Raw genomic sequence first — 25,000 nt, 5'->3', positions numbered from 1 at the left:
GCATGTTGCTGGCCAAGGTCGTGGCATGACATGCTTGCCAAGGCTGGGCATGGCATGCTGCTGGCCAAGGCTTTGGCATGCCATGTTGCTGGCCAAGGCTGTGGCATGGCATGCTGTTGGCCAAGGCTTTGGCATTCCATGTTGCTGGCCAAGGCCGTGGCATGGCATGCTGGCCAAGGCCGGGGCATGACGTGCTGCTGGCCAAGGCTTTGGCATGCCATGTTGCTGGCCAAGGCTGTGGCATGGCATGCTGGCCAAGGCCGACGTGCCACCGCCACCACCGCGGGCCGCCACTCGACACATCCCATGCTTGGCTATGTAGTTTCGATGCCACAAGCCAAGCGATGGCATGTGCCAAGCGCCCGACTAGGCATAGGCGTGGCTTGTGGCCTGGCCATGCTGGCCAGCCTTAAGGGAGGAGCCCCCCCCCCCCCCCATATAGTAGCTTGTTAAGCCCTTTTTCATCTGGCAGGAGGAAACATCACCTATGTTCGAGGAGTCATAATGGGATTTTTTTAAAAAGTAACGTTTTTTTGCAAGAATTTTCAACAAAGAAGTTGAAGGAAATAATTAAATACACCATAAAAAAATTGAAAAAAAATATTTGGCCACCGAAATATTTTATTTTAATTTATTTCAATTTTAATACTTAAAAAATAATAAAAATTACTAAAAATAGTCAAAAAATTATAGAAAAATTCGAATAATTATAGGATGCGACACTAGTAATTATAGTAATTTTTTTAATAATTTCTTTATTTTTTAGTTATTTTATTTTAATTTTTATGAGTAAATAATTAATTAAAAAATGCGAATCACACCCCGAAGGACTAAGAAGCCCGACAAACGTGCAAAAACTCTTAGAAAAACCGAGCAAGCATCGGATAGCGCGAATGCAAATAACAAACGCAACAGGCAACTTCTGAGGGACATACTTTTCGCAACAAGCTTCCACTGGGAAAACACTGGCAACTCGTTCGCAAGTCAAAGGCAACCAAATGGCAATTACCCGAGGGACATGCATTTCGCAGGGCATCTTATACGTAAGTCAAAGCCAAACATAATGGCAATTACACGAGGGACGGGATTGCTTGCCAAGGCCGTGGCATGCGATGTTCTTGGCCAAGGCCACGCCATGCCACGCTGCGGGACAAGGCCGTGGCAAGACATACAGCTGGCCAAGGCTGTGGCTTGGCATGTTGCTGGCTTGGCCAAGGCTATGGCAAGGCCAAGGCTGTGGCCTTGGCCTTGGCTGGGTTGCCTCAGCTGCTATTCTTAGCGTGACCGCAAATGACAAAGGCAACAGGCAACTTCCGCGGGACATAATTTTTGCAACAAGCTTCAATGTTGCTAGCCATGGGCGTGCCATGCCATGCTGCTAGCCAAGGCCGTCGCATGGCAAGCTGCTGGCCGTGGCCTTGGAATGGCTTGCAGCTGGCTTTGCCTGGGAATGGCATGCTGCTGGACTTGGCCTTGGCATGGCATGCTGCTGGCTTTGGCGGGGCTGCCTTGGCCTCGGGATGGCATGCTGCTGGCCTTGGCCTTGGCATGGCATGCTGTTGGCTTTGGCTGGGCTGCCTTGGCCATGGCATGACATGCTGCTCGCCTTGGCCTTGGCATGGCACGCTGCTGGCATTGGCTGGGCTGCCTTGGCCTTGGCATGGCATGCTGCTGGCCTTGGCCTGGGCATGGCAAGCTGCTGGCTTAGGCTGGGCGGCCATGGCGTTGGCATGGCATGCTACTGGCTTTGGCTAGGCCGCCTTGGCCGGGCTGCCTTGGCCATGGCAAGGCATGCAGTTGGCCTTGGCCTTGGAATGGCATGCTGCTGGCTTTGGCTGGGCTGCCTTGGCCCTGGCATGGCATGCTGCTGGCCTTGGCCTTGGCATGGCATGCTGCTGGCTTTGGCTGGGCAACCTTGGCTTTGCCATGGCATACTGCTGGCCTTGGCCTTGGCCTTGGCATGGCATGCTGCTGGCTTTGGCTGGGCTGCCTTGGCCATGGCATGGCATGCTGCTAGCCTTGGCCATGGCATGGCATGCTGCTGGCCTAGGCCATGGCATGGCATACTGCTGGCTTTGGCTGGGCAGCCTAGGCCTTGGCATGGCATGCTGCTGGCCTTGGCCTGGGCATGGCAAGTTGCTAGCTTAGGCTAGGCTGCCTTGGCTTTGGAATGGCATTCTGCTGGCCTTGGCCTTGGCATGTCATGCTGCTGGCTTTGGCTGAGCTGCCTTGGCCATGGCATGGCATGCTGCTGGCCTTGGCCTTGGCATGACATGCTGCTGGCTTTGGCTGGGCTGCCGCTGCCTTGGCATGGCATGTTGCTGGCCTTGGCCTGGGCATGGCAAGCTGCTAGCTTAGGCTGGGCTTCCTTGGCCTTGGCATGGCATGCTGCGGGCTTTGGCTGGCCTGCCTTGGCCATGGCATCGCATGCTACTGGCCTTGGCCTTGGCATGGCATGCTGTTGGCTTAGGCTAGGCTGCATTGCCGTTGGAAAGGCATTATGCTGCCCTTGGCCTTGGCATGGCAAGCTGCTGGCTTTGGCTGGGCTGCCTTGGCCTTGGCATGGCATGCTGCTGGCTTCAGCTAGCCTACCTTGGCCTTGGCAGGGCATGCTGCCGGCCTTGGCTTTGGCATGGCATGCTGCCGGCTTTGGCTGGGCTGCCTTGGCCTTGGCATGGCATGCTGCTTGCCTTGGCCTTGGCATGGCATGCTGAAAGCTTTGGCTGGGCTGCCTTGGCCTTGGCATAGCATCCTGCTGGCCCTGGCCTTGGCATGGTATGCTGCTGGCTTTGGCTGGGCTACCTTGGCCTTGGCATGGCATGCTGCTGGCCTTGGCCTTGGCATCGCATGCTGCTGGCTTTGGCTGGGCTGCCTTGGCCATGGCAAGGCATGCTGCTGGCCTTGGCCTTGGCATGGCATGCTGCTGGCTTTGGCTGGGTTGCCTTGGCCTTGACATGGCATGCTGGTGGCCTTGGCCTGGGCATGGCAAGCTGCTAGCTTAGGCTGGGCTGCCTTGGCCATGGAATGGCATGCTGCTGGCCTTGGCCTTGGCATGGCATGCTGGTGGCTTTGGCTAGGCTGCCTTGGCCTTCGCATGGCATGCTGCTGGCTTTGGCTGGGCTGCCTTGCCCTTGGCATGGCATGCTGCTAGCCTTGGCCTTGGGATGGCATGCTGCTGGCTTTGGCTGGGCTGCCTTGCCCATGGCACGGCATGCTACTGGCCATGGCCATGGCCATGGCCTTGGCTTGGCATGCTGCTGGCTTTGGCTGGGCTGCCTTGGCCATGGCATGGCATGCTACTGGCCTTGGCCTGGGCATGGCAAGCTGCTGGCTTAGGCTGGGCTGCCTTGGCTTTGGCATGGCAAGCTGCTGGCCTTGGCCTTGGCATGGCATGCTGCTGGCTTTGGTTGGGCTTCCTTGGCCATAGCATGGCATGCTTCTGGCCTTGGCCTTGGCATGGCATGCTGTTGGCTTTGGCTGGGCTGCCTTGGCCTTGGCATGGCATGCTACTTTCATTGGCCTGGGCATGGCAAGCTGAAGGCTTAGGTTGGGCTGCCTTGCCCTTGGCATGGCATGCTGCTGGCTTGGGCGGCTTTGGCTGGGCTGCCTTGGCCTTGGCATGGCATGCTGCTGGCCTTGGCCTTGGCATGGCATGTTGCTGGCTTTGGCTGGCAGCCTTGGCCTTGGCACGGCATGCTGCTGGCCTTGGCCTTGGCCTTGGCATGGCATGCTGCTGGCCTTGGCCTGGGCATGGCAAGCTGCTGGCTTAGGCCGGTCTGCTTCGGCTTTGGCATGGCACGCTGCTGGCCTTGCCCTTGGCAAGCCATCCTGCTGGATTTGGCAGGGTGGCCTTGGCCATGGCATGGCATGCTGCTGGCCTTAGCCTTGGCATGGCATGCTGCTGGCTTTGGCTGGGCTGCCTTGGCCTTGGCATGGATTGCTGCTGGCTTAGGCTGGGCTGCCTTGGCCATGGCATGGCATGCTGCTGGCCTTGGCCTTGGCATGGCATACAGCTGGCTTAGGCTGGGCTGCCTTGGCCTTGGCACGCATTGCTGCTGTCCTTGGCCATGGCATGGCATGCTGCTGCCATTGGCTGGGCTGCATTGGCCTTGTCATGGCATGCTACTGGCTTTGGCTGGGCTGCCTTGGCCTTGGCATGGCATGCTGCTGGCTTAGGCCAAGCTGTCTTGCCGTGGGCTTGGCATGCTGCTGGCCTTGGCCTTGGCATGGCATGCTACTGGCTTTAGCTGTGCTGCCATGGCCATGCCATGGCACGCTGCTGGCTTTGGTTGGGCTGCCTTGGCCTTGGCATGGCATCCTACTGGCTTTGGTTGGGCTGCCTTGGCCTTGGCATTGCATGCTGCTGGCTTTGGCATTGGGATGGCAAGCTGCTGGCTTTGGATGGGCTGCCTTGACCTTGGCATGGCATGCTGTTGGCCTTGGCCTTGCCATGGCACGCTTCTCGTTTTGGCTGGGCAGCCTTGGCCTTGGCATGGTATGCTGCTGGCCTTGGCCTTGGCATGGCATGCTGCTGGCTTTGGCTGGGCTGCCTTGGCCTCGGCATGGCATGCTGCTGGCCTTGGCCTTGGCCTTGGCATGGCATGCTGCTGGCTTTGCCTAGGCTGCCTTGGCCTTCACATGGCATGCTGCTGGCCTTGGCCTTGGCATTGGCATGGCATGCTGCTGGCTTTAGCTGGGCTGCCTTGGCCTTGGCATGGCATGCTGCTAGCCTTGGCCTTGGGATGGCATGCTGCGGGCTTTGCCGGGGCTGCCTTGGCCACGGCACGGCATGCTGCTGGCCATGGCCTTTGCATGGCATGCTGCTGGCTTTGCCTGGGCTGCCTTGGCCATGGCATGGCATGCTACTGGCCTTGGCCTGGGCATGGAAAGCTGCTGGTTTAGGCTGGGCTGCCTTGGCTTTGGCATGGCAAACTGCTGGCCTTGGCCTTGGCATGGCATGCTGCTGGCCTTGGTTGGGCTGCCTTGGCCATGGCATGGCATGCTTCTGGCCTTGGCCTTGGCATGGCATGCTGCTTGCTTTGGCTGGGGTGCCTTGGCCCTGACATGGCATGCTACTGGCATTAGCCTGGGCATGGCAAGCTGCAGGCTTAGGTTGGGCTGCCTTGGCCTTGGCATGGCATGCCGCTGGCTTGGACGGCTTTGGATGGGCTGCCTTGGCCTTGGGATGGCATGCTCTTGGCCTTGGCCTTGGCATGGCATGCTGCTGGCTTTGGCTGGGCTGCCTTGGCCTTGGCACAGCATGCTGCTGGCCTTGGCCTTGGCACGGCATGCTGCTGGCCTTGGCCTGGGCATGCCAAGCTGCTGGCTTAGGCTGGGCTACCTCGGCTTTGGCATGGCATGCTGCTGGCCTTGCCCTTGGCAAGGCATCCTGCTGGCTTTGGCTGGGCTGCCTTGGCCATGGCATGGCATGCTGCTGGCCTTGGCCTTGGCATGGCATGCTGCTGGCATTGGCTGGGCTGCCTTGGCCATGGCATGGCATGCTGCTGGCCATGGCCTGGGCGTGGCAAGCTGCTGGCTTAGGCTGGGCTACCTTGGCCATGGCATGGCATGCTGCTGGCCTTAGCCTTGGCATGGCATGCTACTAGCTTAGGCTGGGCTGCCTTAGCCTTGGCATGGCATGCTGCTGGCCTTGGTCTTGGGATAGCATACTGGTGGCTTTGGCTGGGCTACCTTGGCCTTGGCACGGAATGCTGCTGTCCTAGGCCATAGCATGGCTTGCTGCTGCATTTGGCTGGGCTGCCTTGGCCCTGGCATGGCATGCTGCTGGCTTTGGCTGGGTTGCCTTAGCCTTGGCATGGCATGCTGCTAGCCTTGGTCTGGGCATGGCAAGCTGCTGGCTTAGGTCGGGCTGCCTTGCCATGGGCATGGCATGCTGCTGGCCTTGGCCTTGGCATGGCATGCTGCTGGCTTTAGTTGTGCTGCCTTGGCCATGGCATGGCACGCTGCTGGCTTTGGTTGGGCTGCCTTGGCCTTGGCATGGCATGCTGTTGGCCTTGACATTGGCATGGCATGCTGCTGGCCTTGGCATTGGCATGGCAAGCTGCTGGCTTTGACTGGGCTGCCTTGGCCTTGGCATGGCATGCTGCTGGCCTTGGCCTTGGCATGGCACGCTGCTCGTTTTGGCTGGGGCTGCCTTGGCCTTGGCATGGCATGCTGCGGGCCTTGGCCTTCGCATGGCATGCAGCTGGCTTTGGCTGGGCTGCCTTGGCCTTGGCATGGCATGCTGCTGACCTTGGCCTTTGCATGGAATGCTACTGGCTTTGGCTGGGCTGCCTTGGCCTTGGCATGGCATGCTTCTGGCCTTGGCCTTGGCATGACATGCTGCTAGCTTTGGCTGGGCTGCCATGGCCATGGCATGGCATGCTGCTGGCCTTGGCATTGGCATGCTGCTGGCTTTGGCTGGGCTGCCTTCGCCTTGGCATGGCATGCTGCTGGCTTTGGCTGGGCTGTCCTGGGCATGGCGTGGCATAGTGCTGGCCATGGCCTTAGCATGGCATGCTGCCGGCTTTGGCTGGCCTGCCTTGACCTTGGCATGGCATGCTGCTGGCTTTAGCTGGGCTGCCTTGGCATGGCATCCTGTTGTACTTGGCATTGGCATCGCATGCTGCTGGCTTTGGCTGGGCTACCTTGGCCTTGGCATGGCATGCTGCTGGCCTTGGCCTTGGCATGGCATGCTACTAGCTTTGGCTGGGCTGCCTTGGCCATGGCATGGCATTCTGCTGGCCTTGGGCTTGGTATGGCATGCTGCTGGCTTTGGCTGGGCAGCCTTGGCCTTGGCATGGTATGCTGCTGGACTTGGCACTGGCATGGCATGCTGCTGGCTTTGGCTGGGCTGCCTTGGCCTTAGCATGGCATGCTGTTAGCCTTGGCCTTGGCATGGCATGCTGGTAGCTTTGGCTGGGCTGCCTTGGCCATGGCATTGCATGCTGCTAGCTTTGGCTGGGCTGCCTTGGCCATGGCATAGCACGCTGCTAGCCTTGGCATTGGCATGGCCTGCTGCTGGCTTTGGCTGGGCTGCCTTGTGTCACAGACAGGCAAAATCTGAAGCTATCCCTCACTTAGGAAGACCTAGGAGGCTCTGGAGATTTCTGGAAGATTCTAGAGCTCCCTAGAGTCTAGTAGAGCATTATATAAAACTCTAGAACCTTGTGCATAAAACTTTTGTATTCTAGAATAGTCTACTAGATGTAGTAGGAGGAAGTGTCTAGAACACTCTCCATCTTTTTTGTTCTAAAATGTTCATTGTAGCCTATAAAAGGGGAGGGCCTCATTTGCCCAAACCACCAAGAGTTGTAAGCTTTCTCTCAAGTGTTAATACCAAAGCATTCTCTCAAACTCTATTTGTGTTCTTCTAAACTTCTCTTTCATGCAAGTGTGTAAGTTAGGCTGACTTAGCATCATCAAGTGAGGCTTGATATTGTCTAAGTCCCGCACGGTTTGCTTGGAAACAACCTAGTCCGTCATAGTTGGTATCAGAGCAGGTTCAAGACAAGGAAGAGAAGACAACAATGTCATCTGGTGTAGAGGAAACTGTCGCTGACCAGGCCCGTGGAAGGGAACCCACGAAGGGAAGGAAGGATAAATCACGAGATGCTGTTGCCACCATGGATGCGCGGCTTGCCAAGGTGGAGCTAGCCGTGGGCGACTCGGGGGAGCGTCTTGATGTGTTGGAACAAAGCCTTGAACAAGAGGTGGAGGGTCTCAAGGGGGAGATCAAGGAACTCCACGATGGCATGCTTTCCACCATCAACTCCGTGGTACATGATGCACAAGTGGCCAATGACTCCTTCCAAGCCAAGGTGTTGGAGATGCTCGCACAGTTTGAAGCCCGCTTGGAGGAGTTGCACCAAGACGTGGCGATGTGCAAGAAGGCCATAGTTGGGGGAGCTGTGACTTTGCCGGGGACATCCAAGGTGGAGGTGCCGAAGCCACAACCCTTTGATGGAAAGAGGGATGCCAAGGAGGTGGACAATTACTTGTGGCACATGGAAAGGTACTTCGAAGCGATGGCGGTAACCGAAGAAGATGCCAAAGTACGGACCGCAGTCCTTTATCTCACCGACACAGCAACACTATGGTGGCGTAGAAGGCATGTTGACATTGAAAGAGGTACGTGCACTATAGCCACTTGGGATGATTTTAAAAAAGAACTTAAGAAACAATTCTATCCTGAGGATGTGGCCTATCAAGCCAGAAAGAGCTTGAAGAAGCTTAAGCACACATCGTCTCATGCTTGAAGTCCCGAGTATGATTGATGAAGAAATACTCTTTAACTTCTTGGGCAACCTACAACCACGGGCGGAGCAAGAACTGCGTCACCGCGGAGTGCAGGATCTTGCCTCGGCTATGGCAGTAGCAAAGTCCCTCATAGAGTATAAAAGGATAGATAACAAGGCCAAGACATCCAAGGATGGCTATCATAAAGGTGGGGGAGATAAGGACAAGGGGTTCCAACGGAAGGAGGGGCACAACAAACCCCCCACTGGCAAAGAGGGGAAAGACAAAGCCAAGTATCAATTCAAGGACAAAGGCAAGTTTAAGCCCAAGACCAACTGCTTCTTGTGCGATGGGCCACATTGGGCAAGAGACTGCCCCACTAGACAAGCCCTCAATGCCATGATCGAAGAGCGAGAGAAAGAGGAAACTCCCTACATGGGATCTCTACAACTTATCAATGCCATCAAGTCGAAGCCAGGTACACCGACCCAAGGGGATAAGGGTCTAATGTATGTAGAAGTGTGCCTCAATGGGAAGACCACTCATGCTATGGTGGATACTGGAGCTACACACAACTTTGTCTCTGTGGATGAGGCAAAAAGGCTGGAACTCAAAGCCACCAAGGAATCAGGACGGCTTAAAGCAGTCAATTCGGAAGCTAAGCCCCTACACGGAGTGGCACGTGAAGTGGACATCGGCATTGGCACATGGAGTGGCAAGATTGACCTTACAGTGGCACCCATGGATGACTTCAAAGTTGTCGTTGGCATGGACTTCTTGGGGAAGGTCAAGGCAGTCCCACTACCATTTCTACGTTCCATGGCCATTTTGGAAGAGAAAGCACCATGTGTAGTGCAGACTACAGCTGGAAAAGGGTTCAAGACCCCAATGCTCTCAGCCATGCAAGTAAAGAAAGGGTTCAAGAAGGGAGAAGCGACCTACCTTGCAACCATGGCAGAGGAAAAGGAGGATGTGCCAAAAGGGTCCATACCCAAGGAGATAGAAATGGTACTCCACGAGTACAAAGAAGTGATGCCGCCCGAGCTACCAAAGAAACTACCACCTAGGAGGGAGGTGGATCACAAGATCGAGCTGGAGCCAGGCACAACACCACCCACCAAAGCACCTTACAGGATGGCACCACCAGAGTTGGAGGAACTCAGGAGGCAACTAAAAGACTTGTTGGATGCTGGCTACATTCAACCATCCAAAGCTCCCTACGGTGCTCCGGTGCTATTCCAAAAGAAGAAGGACGGTTCTCTTGGCTTATGCATTGACTATCGGGCGCTTAACAAGGTAACCATAAAAAACAAGTATCCTATTCCTTTAATTGCTGACTTATTTGATCAACTTGGAAGAGCTCAATACTTCACTAAACTAGACTTAAGATCTCGCTACTACCAAGTAATGATAGCAGCTGGGGATGAGCCAAAAACTACTTGCACTACTCGATATGGCTCATTTGAGTTCTTAGTAATGCCATTTGGCCTCACCAATGCCCCAGCCACATTTTGCACTCTCATGAACAAAGTCTTTCATCCTTACTTGGACCGTTTCGTAGTGGTCTACTTGGATGACATCGTGGTCTATAGCAATACCTTGGAGGACCATGTAAATCACCTATGAACGGTGTTTAGAGTGTTGAAAGAAAATGAGCTCTATGTAAAGAAGGAGAAGTGCTCCTTTGCAATGAATGGGGTATCATTCTTGGGGCACAAGATTAAGGATTGGATGCTCATGATGGAAGAAGACAAGGTGCGGGCTATACAAGAATGGGAGGCTCCTACCAAAGTGACAGAGCTAAGGTCATTCCTTGGCCTTGTCAATTATTACCGGCGGTTCATGAAGGGATATTCAGCAAGGGCAGCACCACTCACAGATCTTCTAAAGAAGAACCAGGCATGGGTATGGTCAAAAGAATGCCAAGATGCCTTTGAAGACTTGAAGAAGGCAATGACAGAGGAACCAGTATTGGGGCTACCAGACCACACCAAGCCTTATGAAGTGCACACTAATGCTTCTGACTTTGCCATTGGAGGCGTCCTCATGCAAGATGGACATCCTATTGCCTACGAAAGTCGCAAGCTTAATGACACCGAACGAAGGTACACGGTGCAAGAGAAGGAGATGACGGCTATCATCCATTGCTTGCGCACATGGAGGCACTACCTATTGGGCTCCAAGTTCATGGACAAGACAGATAATGTTGCCACTAGCTACTTCCAATCCCAGAAGAAGTTGAGCCCAAAACAAGCTAGATGGCAAGACTTCTTGGCGGAATTTGACTATGTCCTAGAGTACAAGCCCGGAAAGGCCAACCTTGTAGCAGATACGTGGAGCAGGAAGGCTGAGCTAACTGCTATTGTGAAGCTGAAAGGGGAGTTGCTAACTCTAATCAAGGAAGGCATAGAGCATGACCCCTTGGCCAAGAGCTTGGTAGCAATAGCCAAAGAAGGCAAGATGAAGCGGTTTTGGGAAGAAGATGGCATCCTTTATACAAAGGGGCGACGTGTTTATGTTCCAAAGTGGGGAAACCTACGGAGGAACCTTATCAAGGAATGCCATGACACCCAATGGGCTGGCTACCCAGGACAGAAACGTACTCGAGCGTTGTTGGAATCAAGCTATTATTGGCCACAAATGCGGGATGCGGTAGAACAATATGTGAAGACTTGTCTTGTGTGCCAACAAGACAAGGTGGAGAATCAAAGCCCAGCAGGATTATTGGAGCTGCTCCCTATACCTAGCATACCGTGGAAAAGCATTAGCATGGACTTCATAGTGGCATTACCCAAATCTGACGGGTGCAAGAGTATTCTAGTGGTGTTAGACCGCTTCTCCAAGTATGCAACATTCATAGCTGCACCCAATGAATGTTCCGCTGAGGAGACAGCCAAGCTATTCTTCAAACATGTGGTGAAGTATTGGGGCTTGCCACAGTCCATCATCAGTGACCGAGACCCAAGGTTCACAGGCAAGTTTTGGACGGAGCTATTCAAACTAATGGGATCGGCACTCCATTTCTCTACTAGCTTCCACCCTCAAACGGATGGACAAACTGAGAGGGTGAATGCATTATTGGAGCTATACTTAAGGCATTTTGTGAATGCCAACCAACATGATTGGGCTAAGTTGCTTGACATAGCTCAATTCTCCTACAATCTACAAAGGAGTGAGGCAACTAACCGGAGTCCGTTCGAGCAAGCAACAGGGCAACAACCCCTCACTCCACACTCTTTGGGGACCAACTCAGCAAGGAGTCCATCGGCCTACAAGGTTGCTAAGTCATGGAATGAACAAGTAGATGTGGCACGGTCCTACCTCGACAAGGCAACCAAGAAGATGAAGAAGTGGGCGGATGAGAAGAGGCGGCATCAAGAGTTCAACATTGGTGACTTGGTGATGGTGAAGATCTTGTCTAGCCAAAACAAGTTCACCCGAGGCCTAAACAAAGGGCTTGTTCGCCGCTATGACGGACCATATCCTATAATCAAGAAGATGGGTAAGGTTGCTTACAAACTGGACCTACCTCCAAATCTCAAGCTTCACCCAGTCTTCCATGTGAGCTGCTTAAAGCCCTACTACAAAGACGAGGAAGACCCGGATAGAGGCAAGTCAAAGAGGGCACCATTGGGCATTAAAGCAACTTATGACAAGGAGGTAGAGTCCGTCTTGGCAGACCAGCTAGTCCGAAGGCAAAACTATGCCCCACGTCATGAATACTTGGTAAAATGGAAGGGCTTGCCTGATTGTGAAGCAAGTTGGGAACCGGCGGAGGCGTTGTGGCAATTCGAAGACAAGATACAACGGTTCCATAAAGAAAACGCGACGAGGACGTCGCTGCATTAGGTTGGGGAGAATGTCACAGACAGGCAAAATCTGAAGCTATCCCTCACTAAGGAAGACCTAGGAGACTCTGGAGATTTCTGGAAGATTCTAGAACTTCCTAGAGTATTGCAGAGCAGTGTATATAACTCTAGAATCTTGTACATAATACTTTTGTATTCTAGAATAGTCTACTAGATGTATTAGGAGGAAGTGTCTAAAACACTCTCCATCCTTTTTGTTCTAGAATGTTCATTGTAGCCTATAAAAGGGGAGGGCCTCATTTGCCCAAACCACCAAGAGTTGTAAGCTTTCTCTCAAGTGTTAATACCAAAGCATTCTCTCAAACTCTCTTTGCGTTCTTCTAAACTTCTCTTTCCTGCAAGTGTGTAAGTTAGGCTAACTTAGCATCATCAAGTGAGGCTTGATATTGTCTAAGTGTCGCACGGTTAGCTTGGAAACAACCAAGTCCGTGACACTTGGCCTTGGCATGACATGCTGATGGCCTTGGCCTTGCGATGGGATGCTGCTGGCTTTGGCTGGGCTGCCTTGGCCTTAGCACGGCATGCTGCTGGCCTTGGCCTTGGCATGGCATGCTGCTGGCCTTGGCCTAGGCATGGCAAGCTGCTGGCTTAGGCTGGGCTGCCTTGGCTTTGGCATGGCATGCGGCTGGCTTTGGCTGGGCTGCCTTGGCTTTGGCATGGCATGCTGCTGACCTTGGCCTCGGGACTAGGCTGCCTTGGCTGCGGTTCTTATCAGTAGATGTGCGTTGTGTGCGAAGGCGTGCAAAGGCTTGCGCGACCATGCGCGCAGCACGCGCACCGCGGTATGCGTACAGGACACGATGCCCACGCCGCGGGCATGCCAGGCCGCGCGCATGCCAAGCCGCCCAGGCCGGGAGCATGCCATGCTGTGCCACCCACGCCGCGGGCATGCCAGGCTGCCCATGCCGCGCGCATGCCATGCCGTGCTGCCCACGCCGCGGGCATGCCAGGCCGCCCACGCCGCTCGCATGCCAGGCCGCCCACGCCGCGCGCATGCCATGCTGTGCTGCCCACGCCGCGCGCATGTCATGCCGTACTGCCCACGCCGCGCGCATGCCATGTCGTCCAGCCCCGGCCGCGTGCATGCCAGGCGCCCAAGGCCGCAGTCGTGCCGCGGTCCGGACCGCCCAAGGCCGCGCCCGAGCCGCCCAAGGCCGCGGTCCAGGCCACCCAAGGCCGCAGCCTAGGCCGCTCCCAACATGGGGCACACTTGCCACTGCTTGCCTGGGCAAGGGAGGTGCCCCCCCCCCCCCCCCTTATAGTAGCTTATTAAGCCCTTTTCAATCTGGCAGAAGAAAACATCAACCATGCTCGAGGAGTTATAATGGGGTTTTTTTAAAAAGTAATGGTTTTTTGCCAAAACTTTCAACATGAAAGTTGTAGGAAATAATTTAATACACCATAAAAAAAATTTAAAAAAAATATTTTCTTTTAATTTATTTCAATTTTAATATTTAAAAAATAATAAAAATGGTCAAAAAATTATGGAAAAATTCCAATAATTAAAAGATGAGGCACTAGTAATTATAGAAATTATTAAATTATTTTTTTCACTTTTTTTATTTTATTTTGATTTTTTTGGCCAAATAAGGGCTTTAAAAATTCGAAAAACTCAAGAAAAATTGCAAAACAATAGGGAATGACATTTAAAATTGATTGTAGTGCATTTTTAATTGTGTTGCATGGTTTGGGTAAGATTATAAAAGAATCATGTTCAAAAAGAGCGATCAAGGCGGTGGCATGCCATGCCCTTGGCCTTTCCCTGCGGCCTTCGCCTTGGCCATGCCTTACACGGGGACTTGGCCTTGTCCACTGCCTTGGCCTTGGCCTTGGCATGGCATGCTCGCCGAGGCCGTGGCATGCGTTGCTGCTAGCCAAGGCCATGGCGTGGCATGCTCGCCCAGCCCGTGGCATGCCATGCTCGCCAAGGCCTTGGCATGGCATGCTGGCCCAAGGCATTGGCATGGCATGCCGGCCAAGGCATTCGCATGGCATGCTTTCTAAGGCCACGGCATGGCATGGCATGCTCGCGAAGGCCACGAGAGCGCATGCTGCTGGCCAAGGCCTTGGCGTGGCATGCCGGCCGGGGCATTGGCACGGCATGCTGGCCGAGGCCGTGGCACGGCATGCTGCTGGCCGAGGCCGTGGCAAGGCAAGCCGGCCTATGCCGTGGCATGGCATGCTCGCCCAGCCCGCGGCATGCCATGCTACTGGCCAAGTCCATGGCATGGCATGCGTGGCAAAGGCCGTGGCACGCTGGGCAACGCCTTGGGTTGGCATGCCGGCCGAGGCCGTAGCCGTGGCATGCTCGCCTAGCCCTGCTGGGCAACGCTGTGGCGCGGCATGCTGGCCAAGGACGTGCCAGGGCCAAGGCCACGGCATGGCATGCCGGCCGTGGCATGCAGGGCAACGCCGTGGCTCTGCATGCCAGCCTTCTTGGCATGCTGGGAATCGTCGCGGCAAGGCATGCTGGCCAACGCTATGGCACAGCATGCTGGACAAGGCGGTGCCATGGCATGGCAAGCTGACCAAGACGGTGCCATGGCATGCTGGGCAACGCCGTGGCAAGGCATGCGGGCCGAGGCCGTGGCATGGCATGCTGGGCAATGCCGTGGCATGCCATGCCGGGCAACGGAGCGGCATGGCATGCTGGCCGTGGCGGTGGCACGACATGCTGGCCAAGGCAGTGGCATGGCACGTTGGCCAAGGCCAAGGCATGGCACGCTGGGCAATGCTGTGGCATGGCACGCTGGCCAAGGCAGCCGCAAGGCATGCGGGGCAAGGCCGTGGCATGGAATGCTGGCCGAGGCCATGCCATGGCATGCGGGCCGAGGCCGTGGCATGGCATGTTGGGCAACGCCGTGGCAAGGCATACGGGCCGAGGACGTGGCATGTCATCCGGGCTAAGGCCGTGGCATGGCATGCGGGCCGAGGCCGTGGCGTGGCATTCCGGCCCTGGCATGCAGGGCAACACTGTGCCATGGCATGCGGGCCGAGGCCGTGGCATGGCACGTTGGGCAACGCCGTGGCAAGGCATGCGGGCCGAGGCCGAGGCCGTGGCATGGCATGTTGGGCAACACCGTGGCAAGGCATGCGGGCCGAGGCCGTGGCATGTCATGCGGGCAGAGGCCGTGGCATGGCATGCAGGCCGAGGCCGTGGCATGGCATGGCATTCCGGCCTTGGCATGCTGGCCAACACTGTGGCATGGCATGCGGGCCGAGCACGTGGCATGGCATGTTGGCCAAGGCTAAAGCATGGCACGCCGGGCAACGTGGTGGCACGACATGCTGGGCAACGCCGTGGCAAGGCATGCGGGCCGAGGCCGTGGCATGGCATACGGGCCGAGGCCGTGGCATGGCATGTTGGGCAACGCCGTGGCAAGACATGTGGGCCGAGGTCGTGGCATGGCATGCGGGCTGAGGCCGTGGCATGGCATGTTGGGCAACGCCCTGGCAAGGCATGCGGGCCGAGGCCGTGGCATGTCATGCGGACCGAGGCCATGACAAGGCATTCCGGCCTTGGCATGCAGGGCAACGCTGTGGCATGGCATGCGGGCCGAGGCCGTGGCATAGCATGTTGGCCAAGGCTAAGGCATGGCACGCCGGGCAACGCGGTGGCATGGAACGCTGGGCAACACTATGGCAAGGCATGCGGGCCGAGGCCGTGGCATGGCATGCTAGCCGAGGCCGCGACATGGCATTCCGACCTTGGCATGCTGGGCAACGCTGTGGCATGGCATGTGGGCCGAGGCCGTGGCATGGCTTGTTAACCAAGGCTAAGGCATGGCACGCCGGGCAACGCGGTGGCATGGCATGCTGGGCAACGCGGTGGCAAGGCATGCTGCCCGAGGCCGTGGCAAGGCATGCGGACCGAGGCCGTGGCATGGCATGTAGGCCGAGGCCGTGGCATGGCATTCCGGCCTTGGCATGCTGGGCAACGCTGTGGCATGGCATGCGGGCCAAGACTGTGGGATGGCATGTTTGCCATGGCTAAGGCATGGCACTCCGGGCAACGCGGTGGCATGGCATGCTGGACAACGCGGTGGCAAGGCATGCGGGCCGAGGCCGTGGCGTGGCATGCAGGTCGAGGCCGTGGATGGCATGCTGGCCGAGGCAGAGGCCGTGGCATGGCATGGGGGCCGAGGCCGTGGAATGGCATTCCAGCCTTGGCATGCCGGGCAACGCGGTGGCATGGCATACGGGCCGAGGCCGAGGCCGTGGCATGGCATGTTGGCCAAGGCTAAGGCATGGCACGTCGGGCAACGCGGTGGCATGGCATGCTGGGCCACGCGGGGGCAAGGCATGCGGGCCGAGGCCGTGGCATGACATGTTGGGCAACGCAGTGGCAAGGCATGCGGGCCGAGGCCGTGGCATGACATGCGGGCCGAGGCCGTGGCATGACATGCGGGCCGAGGCCGTGGCATGACATGCGGGCCGAGGCCGTGGCATCGCATGTTGGGCAACGCCGTGGCAAGGCATGCGGGCCGAGACCGTGGCCATGGCATGGCATGCGGGCCGAGGCCGTGGCATGGCATGTTGGCCAACGCCGTGGCAAAGCCTGCTGGCCGAGGCCGTGCCATGTCATGCGGGCCGAGGCCGTGGTATGGCATGCGGGCCGAGGCCGTGGCATGGCATGTTGGCCAAGGCTAGGGCATGGCACGCCGGGCAACGTGGTGGCATGGCATGCGGACCAAGGCCGTGGCAAGGCATGCGGGCCAAGGCCGTGGCCTGGCATGTGGGCTGAGGACGTGGCATGGCATGTTGGCCAAGGCTAAGGCATGGCACGCTGTGGCATGCCTTGCTGGGCAACGCCGTGGCAAGGCATGCGGGCCGGGGCCGGGGCCGTGGCATGGCGCGCTGGGCAACGCTGTGGCATGCTGGCCGAGTCCGTGGCATGGCATTCCAGCTTTGGCAAGCCGGGCAACGCTGTGGCATGGCATGCGGCCCGGGGCCGTGGCATGGCATGCGGGCCGAGGCCGTGGCATGGCATTCCGGCCTTGGTATGTTGGGCAACGCTGTGGCATGCCTTGCTGGCCGAGGCCGTGGCATGGCATGTTGGCCAAGGCTAAGGCATGGCACGCGGCGCAACGCTGTGGCATGGCATGCCGGGCAACGCCGTGGCAAGGCATACGGGCCGAGGCCGTTACATGGCATGCGGGCCGAGGCCGTGGCATAGCATGTTGGCCAAGGCGAAGGCATGGCACGCTGGGCAACGCTGTGGCATGGCATGCTGGGCACCACCATGGCAAGGCATGCGGGCCGGGGCCGGGGCCGGGGCATGGCATGCGGGCCGAGGCCGGGGCATGGCATGTTTGCCAAGTGTCACGAACTTGGTTGTTTCCAAGCTAACCGTGCGGCACTTAGACGATCTCAAGTCTCACTTGATGATGCTAAATCAGCCTAACTCACACACTTGTAGAAAAGAGAAGTTGAGAACACAAGAGAGTTTGAGAGAATGCCTTTGTATTCACACTTGAGAGAAAGCTTACAACTCTTGGTGGTTTGGGCAAATGAGGCCCTCCCCCTTTTATAGGCTACAATGAACATTCTAGAACAAAAAGGATGGAGAGTGTTCTAGACACTTCCTCCTACTACATCTAGTAGACTATTCTAGAATACACAAGTATTATGTACAAGATTCTAGAGTTATATACACTGCTCTACAAGACTCTAGGAAGTTCTAGAATCTTCCAGAAATCTCCAGAGCCTCCTAGGTCTTCCTTAGTGAGGGATAGCTTCAGAATTTGCTTGTTTGTGAAATTCTCCCCAACCTAATGCAGCGACGTATGGAACCGTTGTATCTTGTCTTCGAATTGCCACAACGCCTCCGCCGGTTCCCAACTTGCTTCACAATCAGGCAAGCCCTACCATTTTACCAAGTATTCATGACGTGGGGCATAGTTTTGCCTTCGGACTAGCCGGTCTGCCAAGACGGACTCTACCTCCTTGTCATAAGTTGCTTTAATGCCCAATGGTGCCCTCTTTGACTTGCCTCTATCCGGGTCTTCCTCGTCTTTGTAGTAGGGCTTTAAGCAGCTCACATGGAAGACTGGGTGAAGCTTGAGATTTGGAGGTAGGTCCAGTTTGTAAGCAACCTTACCCATCTTCTTGATTATAGGATATGGTCCGTCATAGCGGCGAACAAGCCCTTTGTGTAGGCCTCGGGTGAACTTGTTTTGGCTAGACAAGATCTTCACCATCACCAAGTCACCAATGTTGAACTCTTGATGTCGCCTCTTCTCATCTGCCCACTTCTTCATCTTCTTGGTTGCCTTGTCGAGGTAGGACCGTGTCACATCTACTTGTTCATTCCATGACTTAGCAACCTTGTAGGCCGATGGACTCCTTGCTGAGTTGGTCGCCAAAGAGTGTGGAGTGAGGGGTTGTTGCCCTGTTGCTAGCTCGAACGGACTCCGGTTAGTTGCCTCACTCCTTTGTCGATTGTAAGAGAATTCAGCTATGTCAAGCAACTTAGCATAATCATGTTGGTTGGCATTCACAAAATGCCTTAAGTATAGCTCCAATAATGCATTCACCCTCTCAGTTTGTCCATCCGTTTGAGGGTGGAAGCTAGTAGAGAAATGGAGTGCCGATCCCATTAGTTTGAATAGCTCCGTCCAAAACTTGCATGTGAACCTTGGGTCTCGGTCACTGATGATGGACTGTGGCAAGCCCCAATACTTCACCACATGTTTGAAGAATAGCTTAGCTGTCTCCTCAGTGGAACATTCATTGGGTGCAGCTATGAATGTTGCATACTTAGAGAAGCAGTCTACCACCACTAGAATACTCTTGCACCCGTCAGATTTGGGTAATGCCACTATGAAGTCCATGCTAATGCTTTCCCATGGTTTGCTAGGTATGGGTAGCGGCTCCAATAATCCTGCTGGGCTTTGATTCTCCACCTTGTCTTGTTGGCACACAAGACAAGTCTTCACATATTGTTCTACCGCATCCCGCATTTGTGGCCAATAATAGCTTGATTCCAACAACGCTCGAGTACGTTTCTGTCCTGGGTGGCCCACCCATTGAGTGTCATGGCATTCCTTGATAAGGTTCCTCCGTAGGTTTCCCCACTTTGGAACATAAACGCGTCGCCCCATTGTATAAAGGATGCCACCTTCTTCCCAAAATCGCTTCGTCTTGCCTTCTTTGGCCATTGCTACCAAGCTCTTGGACAAGGGGTCATGCTCCATGCCTTCCTTGATTAGAGTTAGCAACTCCCCTTTCAGCTTCACAATAGCAGATAGCTCAGCCTTCCTGCTCAACGCATCTGCTACAAGGTTGGCCTTTCCGGGCTTGTACTCTAGGACATAGTCAAATTCTGCCAAGAAGTCTTGCCATCTAGCAAGTTTTGGGCTCAACTTCTTCTGGGATTGGAAGTAGCTAGTGGCAACATTATCTGTCTTGACTATGAACTTGGAGCCCAATAGATAGTGCCTCCATGTGCGTAAGCAATGGATGATAGCCGTCATCTCCTTCTCTTGCACCGTGTACCTCCGTTCGGTGTCATTAAGTTTGCGACTTTCGTAGGCAATAGGATGTCCATCCTGCATGAGCACGCCTCCAATGGCAAAGTCAGAAGCATCGGTGTGCACTTCATAAGGCTTGGTGTGGTCTGGTAGCCCCAATACTGGCTCCTCTGTCACTGCCTTCTTCAAGTCTTCAAAGGCATCTTGGCATTCCTTTGACCATTCCCACGCCTTGTTCTTCTTTAGAAGGTCTGTGAGTGGTGCTACCCTTGCTGAATATCCTTTCATGAACCGCCGATAATAATTGACAAGGCCAAGGAATGACCTTAGCTCTATCACTTCGGTAGGAGCCTCCCATTCTTGTATAGCCCGCACCTTGTCTTCTTCCATCATGAGCATCTCATCCTTAATCTTGTGCCCCGAGAATGATACTTCATTCATTGCAAAGGAGCACTTCTCCTTCTTCACATAGAGCTCATTTTCTTTCAACACCCTAAACACCGTTCGTAGGTGGTGTACATGGTCCTCCAAGGTATTACTATAGACCACGATGTCATCCAAGTAGACCACTACGAAACGGTCCAAGTAAGGATGAAAGACCTTGTTCATAAGAGTGCAAAATGTGGCTGGGGCATTAGTGAGGCCAAATGGCATTACTAAGAACTCAAATGAGCCATATCGAGTAGTGCAAGTACTTTTTGGGTCATCCCCAACAGCTATCCTTACTTGGTAGTAGCCATATCTTAAGTCTAGTTTAGTGAAGTATCGAGTTCTTCCAAGTTGATCAAATAAATCAGCAATTAAAGGAATAGGATACTTGTTTTTTATGGTTACCTTGTTAAGCGCCCGATAGTCAATGCATAAGCGAAGAGAACCGTCCTTCTTCTTTTGGAATAGCACCGCAGCACCATAGGGAGCTTTGGATGGTTGAATGTAGCCAGCATCCAACAAGTCTTTTAGTTGCCTCCTGAGTTCCTCCAACTCTGGTGGTGCCATCCTGTAAGGCGCCTTGGTGGGTGGTGCTGTGCCTGGCTCCAACTCGATCTTATGATCCACCTCCCTCCTAGGTGGTAGTTTCTTTGGTAGCTCGGGCGGCCTCACTTCCTTGTACTTGTGGAGTACCATTTCTATCTCCTTGGGTATGGATCCCTTTGGCACATCCTCCTTTTCCTCTGCCATGGTTGCAAGGTAGGTTGCTTCACCCTTCTTGAACCCTTTCTTTATTTGCATGGCTGAGAGCATTGGGGTCTTGAACCCTTTTCCAACTGTAGTCTGCACTACACATGGTGCTTTCTCTTCCAAAATGGCCACGGAATGTAGAAATGGTAGTGGGACTGCCTTGACCTTCCCCAAGAAGTCCATGCCAACGACAACTTTGAAGTCATCCATGGGTGCCACTGTAAGGTCAATCTTGCCACTCCATGTGCCAATGCCGATGTCCACTCCACGTGCCACTCCATGTAGGGGCCTAGCCTCCGAATTGACTGCTTTAAGCCACCCTGATTCCTTGGTGGCTTTGAGTTCCAGCCTTTTTGCCTCATCCACAGAGACAAAGTTGTGTGTAGCTCCAGTATCCACCATAGCATGAGTGGTCTTCCCATTGAGGCACACTTCTACATACATTAGACCCTTATCCCCTTGGGTCGGTGTAGTTGGCTTCGACTTGATGGCGTTGAGAAGTTGTAGAGATCCCATGTAGGGAGTTTCCTCTTTCTCTCGCTCTTCGATCATGGCATTGAGGGCTTGTCTCTTGGGATAGTCTCTTGCCCAATGTGGCCCATTGCATAAGAAGCAGTTGGTCTTGGGCTTGAACTTGCCTTTGTCCCTGAATTGATACTTGGCTTTGTCTTTCCCCTCTTTGCCAGTGGGGGGTTTGTTGTGCCCCTCTTTCCGTTAGAACCCCTTGTCCTTATCTCCCCGACCTTTATGATAGCTATCCTTGGATGTCTTGGCCTTGTTATCTATCCTTTTATACTCAATGAGGGACTCTGCTACTGCCACAGCCGAGGCAAGATCCTGCACTCCGCGGCGACGCAGTTCTTGCTCCGCCCATGGTTGTAGGTTGTCCAAGAAGTTGAAGAGTAGTTCTTCATCAGTCATACTTGGGACTTCAAGCATGAGAGTAGAGAATTCTTTTACATAGTCCCGAATAGACGATGTGTGCTTAAGCTTCTTCAAGCTCTTTCTGGCTTGATAGGCCACATCCTCAGCATAGAATTGTTTCTTAAGTTCTTTCTTAAAATCATCCCAAGTAGCTATAGTGCACGTACCTCTTTCAATGTCAGCATGCCTCCTACGCCACCATAGTGTTGCTGTGTCGGTGAGATAAAGGACTGCCGTCCGTACTTTGGCATCTTCTTCTGTTACCGCCATCGCTTCGAAGTACCTTTCCATGTGCCACAAGTAGTTGTCCACCTCCTTGGCATCTCTCTTTCCATCAAAGGGTTTTGGCTTCGGCACCTCCACCTTGGACATCCCCAGTAAAGTCACAGCTCCCCCAGCTATGGCCTTCTTGCACATCGCCACGTCTTGGTGCACCTCCTCCAAGCGGGCTTCAAACTACGCGAGCATCTCCAACACCTTGGCTTGGAATGAGTCATTGGCCACTTGTGCATCATGTACCACGGAGTTGATGGTGGAAAGCATGCCATCATGGAGTTCCTTGATCTCCCCCTTGAGACCCTCCACCTCTTGTTCAAGGCTTTGCTCCAACACATCAAGACGCTCCCCCGAGTCGCCCACGGCTAACTCTACCTTGGCAAGCCGTACATCCATGGTGGCAACAGCATCTCGTGACTTATCCTTCCTTCCCTTCGCGGGTTCCCTTCCCCGGGCCTGCTCAGCGACAGTTTCCTCTACACCGGATGACATTGTTGTCTTCTCTTCCTTGTCTTGAACCTGCTCTGATACCAACTGTCACGGACTTGGTTGTTTCCAAGCTAACCGTGCGGCACCTGGACGATCTCAAGTCTCACTTGATGATGCTAAGTCAGCCTAACTCACACACTTGTAGGAAAGAGAAGTAGAGAACACAAGAGAGTTTGAGAGAATGCCTTTGTATTCACACTTGAGAGAAAGCTTACAACTCTTGGTGGTTTGGGCAAATGAGGCCCTCCCCTTTTATAGGCTACAATGAACATTCTAAAACAAAAAGGATGGAGAGTGTTCTAGACACTTCCTCCTACTACATCTAGTAGACTATTCTAGAATACAAAAGTTTTATGCACAAGGTTCTAGAGTTTTATATAATGCTCTACTAGACTCTAGGGAGCTCTAGAATCTTCCAGAAATCTCCAGAGCCTCCTAGGTCTTCCTTAGTGAGGGATAGCTTCAGATTTTGCCTGTCTGTGACACAAGGCTAAGGCATGGCAAGTTGGGCAACGCTGTGGCATGGCATGCTGGGCAACGCCGTGGCAAGGCATGCGGGCCGAGGCCGTGGCATGGCATGCAGGCCAAGGTCGTGGCAAGACATGCGGGCCGGTGCCGTGGCATGGCATGCGGGCCGCGACCGTGGCATGGCACGTCGACCGAGGCTAAGGCATGGCATGTTGGCCAAGGCTAAGGCACGGCACGTTGGGCAACGCTGTGGCATGGCATGTTGGGCGACGTCGTGGCAAGGCATACGGGTCGGGGCCGTGGCATAGCATGCGGGCCGGGGCCGTGGCATGGCGCGCTGGGCAACGCTGTGGCATCCTGGCCGAGGCCGTGGCGTAGCAAGCGGGCCGAGGCCGTGGCATGGCATTCCGGCCTTGGCATGCCGGGAAATGCTGTGGCATGGCATGCGGGCCGTGGCCGTGGCATGGCATGCGGTCTAGGGCCGTGGCATGGCATGCAGTCTGTGGCCGTGGCATGGCGCGCTAGGCAACGCTGTGGCATGCTGGCCGAGGTTGTGGCGTGGTAAGCGGGCCGAGGCCATGGCATGGCATTCTGGCCTTGGCATGCCGGGCAACGCTGTAGCACGGCATGCGGGCTGTGGCCGTGGCATGGCATGCGGGCTGTGGCCGTGGCATGGCATGCGGTCTGGGGCCGTGGCATGGCATACGGGCCGAGGCTGTGGCATGGCATTCCGGCCTTGGCATGCAGGCCAACGCTATGGCATGACATGCGGGCCGAGGACTTGGCATGGTATGTTGGCCAAGGCTGAGGCATGGCACGCCGGGCAACGCGGTGGCATGGCATGCTGGGCAACACCGTGGCAAGGCATGCGGGCCAAGGCCGTCGCATGGCATGCGGACCAAGGCTGTGGCATGGCATTCCGGACTTGGCATGCTGGGCAACGCTGTGGCATGTCATACTAGCCGAGGCCGTGGCATGGCATGTTGGCCAAGGCTAAGGCATGGCATGCTGGGCAACGCCGTGGCATGGCATGCGGGTCGGGGCCGTGGCATGGCATGCGGGCCGGGGCCGGGGCGTGGCATGTTAGCCAAGGCTATGGCATGGCACGCTGGGCAACGCAGTGGTGTGGCATGCTAGGCAACGCCATGGCAAGGCATGCCGGCCGAGGCCGGGGCATGGCATGCTGGTCGAGGCCGTGCCGTGGCATGCGGGCCGAGACCGTGCCGTGGCATTCCGCCCTTGGCATGCTGGGCAACGCCGTAGCATGCCATGTGGGCCGAGGCCGTGGCATGGCATGTTGGCCAAGGCTAAGGCATGGCACACCGGGCAACGCGGTGGCATGGCACACTGGGCAACGCGGTGGCATGGCATGCTGGGCAACGCCGTGACAAGCCATGCGGGCCGAGGCCGTGGCATGGCATTCTGGCCTTGGCATGCTGGGCAACGCCCTGGCAAGGCTTACTGGGCAACACTGTGGCATGGCATGTGGGCCGAGGCCGTGGCATGGCATGTTGGCCAAGGCTAAGGCATGGCATGCTGGGCAACGCCGTGGCATGGCATGCTGGGCAACACCGTGGCAAGGCATGCGGGCCGAGGCCGTGGCATGGCGTGCTGGCCGAGGACGTGGCATGTCGTGCTGGCCGAGGTCGTGGCATGACGTGCTGGCTAAGTCCGTGGCCTGGCATGCTGGGCAACGCTTTGACATGGCGTGCTGGCCGACGCAGTGGCCTGGCATGCTGGGCAAAGGGGGTGGCATGGCATGCTGGCCATTGCCAAGGCATGGCATGCTGGCAAAGGCCGTGGCGTGGCGTGCTTGCCAAGGCCGTGGCGTGGCGTGCTGGCCAACGCTTCTGCATGGAATGCTGGCTAAGGCAGTGACCTGGCATGCTGGCCAAGCCGGTGGCATGGCACGCTAGCGAATGCTAAGGCATGGCATGCTGGGCAAGTCCATGGCATGGCCTGCTGCCCAAGGCTGCAGCCGTCGCACAACTCGTCCTACAGTGTCAGTAATCCCCTTAGGCAACGCTGAATTTCGTTTCGCCGCGCATGTGAATCGTTTTCATGTCTCGGGGCGAGCACTATATG

General features: G+C 55.5%; 1 protein-coding gene across 4 annotated transcripts in view; it reads right to left on the bottom strand.

Annotated features, from left to right (window-relative positions):
* The window catches only part of LOC145792564 (uncharacterized), a 94,279-nt gene that overhangs the window by 18,986 nt on the left and 50,293 nt on the right, over nucleotides 1-25,000 (bottom strand). The window lies entirely within an intron of this gene.

This window comes from Camellia sinensis, chromosome 6 (genome assembly GCF_055761805.1).
Source record: "Camellia sinensis isolate YWXY chromosome 6, ASM5576180v1, whole genome shotgun sequence".
Lineage (NCBI taxonomy): Eukaryota > Viridiplantae > Streptophyta > Magnoliopsida > Ericales > Theaceae > Camellia > Camellia sinensis.
The sequence above is the reverse complement of the archived record's forward strand: the minus strand, read 5'-3'. Positions and strand labels throughout refer to the sequence as shown.